We start from the raw sequence: 7,485 nt of genomic DNA, 5'->3' as shown, positions 1-7,485 counted from the left end.
CCAGTGGAGAACAAAAGCTTGAAATGCAACCTCAGACAGGGCAAAGTCTCAGAAACCAAGGAATAAGTATCCCAAATGTATAGTGCTGTAAACAGAACAGAAAAGTGATCTTTGCCCCCAAAGAATTTACAGGCTAAGGACTAGTCGAGACTGGAAAGGCTTTGCCCATAGGGCTATATTGTACCCACAAAGCTCCTTACTGGAGACGTAGCTTCTACCAGAATATGTTCTTTCAGTGGTATAGTTAAACTACATCCTTAAACATCATAAACTATTCACAAAAAATATCTCTTTTGAGGGTATAGCTGCATGAATGCAAGGCTTTTTGCTACCATAGCTACATCAGTCGCAACCCAGACTAACATAGCTATACTGCCAAAGCTTTGCAGTGTAGATTTGACCTAAGTATATGGTGGCAGAAATGTTCCTGGTGATCATATGTCCAGCTCAGATGGCCCAGCTGTATGCTTTCAAAACTGTGGGATGAGGAATTAATCCTGCCTTCCTGAAAGTCTGTGATTTATATCTCAGGAATTGGTTTGTTTAATTTTCCCTCAGCTATTCCAGTGTTTATTTTTAAACTGTTTGCATAAACTAAAAGTCTTTTTTAAAGCAATGTTGTGTGTGGTTATTTTGATGAGAGAAAAGGAAACAAAAGAAAAGAAAACAAAAAAGCCACCAAAAATTCATCCTATCAGAAATGACTTTGCATCAGTAAAGACACATAAGTTAATGCATTTTATTAATCAGCTTTCAGAATTATCTTGGAGACCTACTAAAATAGTCAGTGTTTTTAAATGGATAGTTTTTAGATGTTGGAAGTTAGTAGTACCTCATTGTTACGTAGCACATTTCATTTGCTGACCTCAAAGTGTTTTACAAAGGAGTTAAGATATCATTCATTTTATTTTACTCATGGGGAAACTGTAGTACATGGAAGAGAAGTGACTTATTCAAGGTTGCATATTAACTACTAAAGCTATAAATAGAATTCATACTTCCTGAGTCTACTCTCAAGCCTTAGCAATTGGGCTAACACAGTCACACAATACAAGAAAGTAAAAGTCCCATAATTCAAATGTTTTCTATTCTGCACTTGTATTTCAATTCAATGAAGCGTTTCAGCTTAGTCCCAGGTCTTGTAAACAAGGGAAGATCTTGGCATCGTGCAGATCCAAGTCTGTTGATCTATGCTGCACTTTACTGTTTGCCTTGGTCAAAACTAGAGTTTGTCAGGAACAGGACTGCAACATTCTATACTTTGGGGGAAGTACTTTCTAAACTCCATATTCCTCGTCTGCATAGAATTGTAATATTGCATATAAAGCATGCCATGGGAGTTATCAGGAAAAAGGTTATGATCTGCTGAAAGTTATTTCTCTTTCCATCTATGTATATCATTAATGAATATGAAGTTATGAGAATTATGGCTGCCACTAAAGTTTGAGATTCAACTAGATATCTGCTCCCCAAAGGAAACAGGAAGAAAAGTAACCAATGTCTGCGCAGTGTCCAGCAAGTGGACTACAATTCAGTGACTCACCTGCATGAGGATATATTAGGGCAAGAGTGGATAAATTCCAGCCTATGGGCCAAATCCAGTCCACAGGGTTAGTTTCTGGCCGGCCCCTACTCACATGTCTACTTGCACCTCCACAGGTATCTGAGAATTGCAGTGCTTGTTGACTGTGAATGTGAGTGGCAGGAAGTGACATCCCAGTCTGCAATGCTTCTCATCACTCGCCTTAACCGTGAACAGCGATTCGCAGCCAACCAGAGGTGTGATCCTCCAATACCGGTAGAGGCATAGATAAACATAACGGTGGCAGCCTACCAGGAACTAATCCTGCAGGCTGCCATTTTTTTATTGCCCACCCCTGCAGTGGGGGAATTGCTTAGCCTGTTCTGGAAGACACTAAAAAAGGCCCCCAGACATGGCTGGGCTTGTGCTCCCTAAGCACATGGGGCTGACGGAATAAAACAGAACACAACTGGACTTTCTTTTTCACCCACCTACACTGCCAGCAACCAGGACACTGAGAATGCTGAAGATTCCAACTGAAAGTGGGCCAGATTTCAAGGCAAAATCTGTATGTTACAGACTGCAATATCCATTGGGGTGAAAAAAACCTGCTTGATCTAGATGCTGCCCAGTCAAATGGGACTGAGAGTTTAGCTGCATGTTTATATTTTCTTTTCTTTCAGTAATTACTCTGACTTTTCCCCTAACCCCTTATAGTCACTGTCACATCGCAAGCATGCTTCGTCCCATGGCAGTGCAGCCCCATGGCCACAATCTATAACACAGCTCTGGAGTTCAGGGCAGCACGGTCTAATGGTTAGCATCAATAACACAGAGTTAGAGGGGACTTGGGGCAGCAGTCCCAGTAGGGTGGGGGTCAGGGTCCACCCTACTCCACCAGACCCCAGCCCAGGGCCTTATCAGTAGGGAAGTGATCCACCACTCACTCAGCGGGGAATCCCATTGCAACATGCTGAGCTCACTCAGGCTATGTCTACACTACAGAGTTTTTTTCAGAAAAACACCAGTTTTTCTGAAAAAAACTTCACTTAGGTCCACACTGCAATCTCATTCTTTCAAGAAAAAAATCAGAACAGGGAGGTTTTTGCAACATTGGTACACCCCTTTCTACAAGGAAGAAGCCTTTTTCCAAAAGAGCTCTTTCGGAAAAGGGTGTGTGTGGAGTGGGAAGAGGGAGTTCTTTTGCAAGAAGAGGAAAGAGGAAAAAGCACAGGTGCCCTGGTGGCCATTCGATCCACAATAACCACAGCTTATATGCTAGATAGCATCCATTCAGTGTGGACGCTATCTTTCAAAAAAGCAGATGGCTCTTTCGATGTGCTTTGGCAGTGTGGATGCTCTCTTCCAGACGAAGTTTTTCAGAAGATTTCTTTCAGAAAAGCTTTTTTCGAAAGAAGCCTGCCATCTAGATATAGCCTCAGGCTGGAGATACGACTTGTGCACTCACCCTGGGTCACTTCCTACCAATTGTGGCATTGGGGTGAGCCCTGTAGTTTCAGGGTCATTCGGCTTCACAGCATCAGTCTCCTCCAGCAGTTCTGCTATCTATGAAGGCTCAGTACAGTCTGCTGGGTCTCCAGCTCCCATCATATGGGTTTCTGGCAGGCCCATCTCTAGAGCTCCTCTGAAGGTCCTTCCTCTCCAGCATCCAGCCCAGACTAAGCTTAGCTGCTCCTTTTTACACTGTGCCAGCCTTTGGAACATGTTCAGTGTGGCTGGGCGTGGGACTTTCTCCCCTCACAGGGCATTAAGCCCTCTTGGCCCAGTGCAGGGTATACACACCTCATCAGAGTCACTTATATTCCTGAGTTGTAGTGCTGGGAGGTGAGGGGATTTGGCTAGTGCCTTTCCCTGTGTGATTCATAAGTGGCTTTGGGAGCATTCATGCTATCTAGCTAGGTGCAGTCTCCATATGCAGTTCTGTTGAGTGATAACAGCCCCTGGAGGAGTTGCTATGGTCACTAGCATTGTGAGAGACAGCATAGACTGGACAAAGTCCTGGGGAAACAGCTGTCCCACAGCCCAGTGCTGCTCTTGGGGGCAGGAATCCCATCACAAGGATTTTCTATAATAAAGTAAATTCCATAATTTCATTTCCTCCCTTGCATACCCAAACTAAAAATGTAGACGTTTCCTGGGAAACAAAATTCTGAAGATATTTTGTCAGGCTCAATCAAAACATTTCCCTCCTATTTTAATTTTTGAAAATAATTTTAAATATAAAAAACAAATGCATTTTATTTTGAAATGCCATTTCCAAGATATCAAACTGAGGCATTTTCATGTTATCAAAATGCCTCAGTTCATTAGACTGGAGTCAAATCAAAATGTTGTGGGAACAGATAAATTTTCAGAACATTTCAATTTCCACAAAAATGGTATTTTCATAATACCACCATTCTGATCAGCAGTCATCAAAATGTATTCATTGATCTACCTGGCTTCCAGGAATAACTGGTGTAATTATTGGAAATGGTTCTCACAGCTGCCCTGTAAATGGCCACAGCTTGCTCCGGTGAGCCTCATAAAAGGCCTTTATGACAGCAGGGAACTGCTGAGCTGTTGCCTGCCCATGTCTTGGGCACCGTGAATCTCTGGTTGACTTTACATGATTGCAGTGGATGGCAGAGCCAAGAATCCCATTTTTTTTTTCAGTAGATTTAGGCTAATGTACATGAGATCTGAATATAGCCTATAGATCCGTATCAAGTAGAGATGGATTACCTCATCTACAGTAGTAAAGGCCTGTTCCCTACAGTCCAGTCTAACTTAAAAGGAGTTAAGCAATGGGGCTTTCACTGGTTACATGGGAGACTGCCACAGCTGAGCCAGACTGTGGCTACAGCTCCACTGTTTTTTTTCGGAAGAAGATATGCAAATTGCGCTCACGTTTGCGTATCTTCTTCCGATTCTTTTTGCAGAAGAGGTTTTGCCGATATTTGGCCTTGTTTAGACTGGGCCAAATGTCAGAACCCCTTCCCCTTTTGCTAGACCCTGTGAACCTCGATTTGCAAGGAATAAGGGGTCTTGCAAAAGAGGAGGATTTCCCGACATTTGGCCCCGTCTACATGGGGCCAAATATCAGCAAAAACCTCTTCCACAAAAAGAATTAGAAGATCTGTAAATGTGAGCGCGATTTGCATATCTTCTTCTGAAAAAAAAATTAGCAGTGTAGTTGTAGCCTGTCAGTAAAAGTTTTTGTTGTTCGTGTTCCTGCACCCTAAGCCTTTTGTGTTTACAGCCTTGTAGCAAGTGCCTGCCTTGCTCACGGGACACCTCTAGCAGTTTATATACTGCGGCGAGGTTCCCTTCAACAGTAGTAAGAGATTTTAGTGCCCTTTTAAGAATGGTTTGAGTATTACAGCAGATCTTCCCCGGGGGAAGAATGAGAACAGGCTGTTCCATCTGGGAAACACTTCACAGCCTGCCTGTTACACAAAGGTTTGGCAGAGCCTACCAGCTTAGCGCCAGCTCCATCCCAAGTGGCTAATAAAAAACAATGGATCCCTGCAAGCGGCCTTGGAGCCTCAACAGCTTCAGCAGGAGAGCTGCAAGCCAGCCAACAGCAAAAAGCGATTGCTAGAGCCCAGCAGGCCATGCAGCCACTGACAGGGGCCAAAGCTCTGTACTTGAATGCGGAAGATGGGAGACCCCTTCTGCTGCCTGCCTGGCAGACAACACTTCTCCTGTTTGTTTTTGTGCCAGAGTTGGAAGAGGTACAGTTGCCAAGCAGAGGGGGCTGACATCTCTAACAAATTACTGTCATTGCAACTCGAGGTGAACTCCAAAGCGCCTGTTTACACAAATCTCTGAACTCCCTTCACCCGCTCTTTGGTGCTGCAAGTCCCCCCAGTCTTGACGGATCCCAGCCGCATGGGCATAGAGGCTCGTATTTATCATGTCAATGTGACAGGCTTTGGATGGAGGCACAAGTTACTGTATTTCCTGGCCTATTGGCCACCGGCCTGATAAGATGCCCACCCAAAGTTTGTTCCAGAAAACACTCTTTCCGGCTCTTTCTCTCAGTCATTGCACAATTGTCTATGGTTAGAGAGCACCTCACACCAAAGTACTTTAGAAACTACTGGGTGCTTTAGAAACTACAGCTGCTGGGGATAGCCATGGTGCTATGCTGGGAATGCAAGGAGCTCAGCATCACACAGAATTGGGCCCCAGAGCAAATATTGTTGGGAACGCATTTACATAGTTTAGCAGTGCATTCCCCATTCCAGGGGGAAATTCACCCGTGTGTAAAAGGTCAGCTGCAGACCTATGTATCACATTACTACCATAGAGTTATATATAGCTGCCCATCCCCATAGTCTCTAAACAGCTTAGAATTTAAAACACTGGCTTACATGGGACCTATGTGAAATTGTGCTAACAGCGAAGGAATCCAAGCTGCCAATATGCCCTTTCTACCAGCAGCAGAGAGAAGCTACAGTACAATACTACAGTTCTATAATCTCTGAAGTTGGGAATATAGTGGGAGATACCCGTGGGGCTTGTTATGTGGACTCTGCAGCCATTTTCTGCCAATTCAAAGCAGCCACAGTCCAGAACAGCCAAGTATGAGATGGAGAAAGTGGGTGGGACAATTATATGGGACCTGAGCTCAGGGAGAGTCCAAAATGTAAATAAAATGGGAGGGGGAGCACAAATGAATCTGATTTACCACCCCTTTCCCCCACATAGCTAGATGGGAGCCTTCTTCCTTGCCATTAATACAAACGAAACTTGATAGAAAATTAGGTTTGTCTCAAGCCAACCAACAGGTGGGGCTGGCACATATAACCAGTTGGCTGTCAATACACAAGAGGAAAAGGACAGCATTCGGATGCTAGATTTCTCTGTGAAGTGGCATTGTGCTCCAGTTGTATTTCAGCATATAATGGCCCAGGTTGTACCATGACATGGTCTGCCATCTGCAGGATCTACCCTACTCCATGCTGATTTCCCTGCTGCAAGCCTCCAGCCTGCAAACATGCATGGGCGGTGAAATGAGAAAAAGCAAAGAATTGACACTGAGGCCCTCATAAGAAGTGGCGCTGGCCCTGCAGCTGCAGCTGACCAGCTAAAAGAAAATGGACCTCTTTAGGCTGCTGAGATCTCTTCCAACCCTATGATTCTATGAGGGTTAGACATGGGACGGAAGGAGCCACACTGCAGATAGTGAGGAGGAAGTGAAAATAACAGGCTGCACTGCACACACATGCATGTGCACACGCTGGGGTGCTGCTTGCTTTAGTCTCATCGGCATATGCGACTGGGGTCGGAGTGGAGGGAGGGAGCATGAGCAGACACTCCCGTTAACAATTAAAATTTTGGCAGGGGCACAATGGAGTGGTGCACCGCCTGAGTCGCGTATACTTGTCAGCATTTTATTAGAGCCAAGCTTTCCTTCTCTAAGTCCTTGGAGGAATGAGACTTTAGAGCAGGCCATTGGGGGAAGAGGCTTCTCCTTCCCCAACTCATCTCCTGACCTCCTCATTTTGTTCCAGAGTTATTTTTGGAAATAAAAGCTTTTCTTCCTCCCCCAGCCCTTACTTCTACCATGCAAAGTGCCATTTTAAGCATCCTGCCCACCCAACCAGAAAAATGGCGGCAAAGCCAGAGCAGAGTTAACCTTTAGAACCACTAGAGGAAAGGAAAGGCCTTCTCGACTGATTAACCCTCTTCTAATGCAGCCTCCTGCAGGGAAAGGACTTGTCTGCACTACAATGCAGGGAGGGGCAACCATAAATGAGCCAAGCTGCAAAGTCTCCGCATTCTTCTTGCCACTTGGATCACTGGATGAGAGCTCTGAGAAAGGAAGAGAATAAAGAAATGAAGGGTGGACGGGGAGAAGGGGATGAGATAGGGAACGAAAGGGAAAGGCACATGGAAGGGATCCAGCAAAAGATGGAATCTGCAAAAGAAAGGGGCTTGCAGGGATGGGTGGG

This window comes from Pelodiscus sinensis, chromosome 15 (assembly GCF_049634645.1).
Source record: "Pelodiscus sinensis isolate JC-2024 chromosome 15, ASM4963464v1, whole genome shotgun sequence".
Taxonomy (NCBI): domain Eukaryota; kingdom Metazoa; phylum Chordata; order Testudines; family Trionychidae; genus Pelodiscus; species Pelodiscus sinensis.
This window is presented reverse-complemented; position numbering follows the sequence as displayed.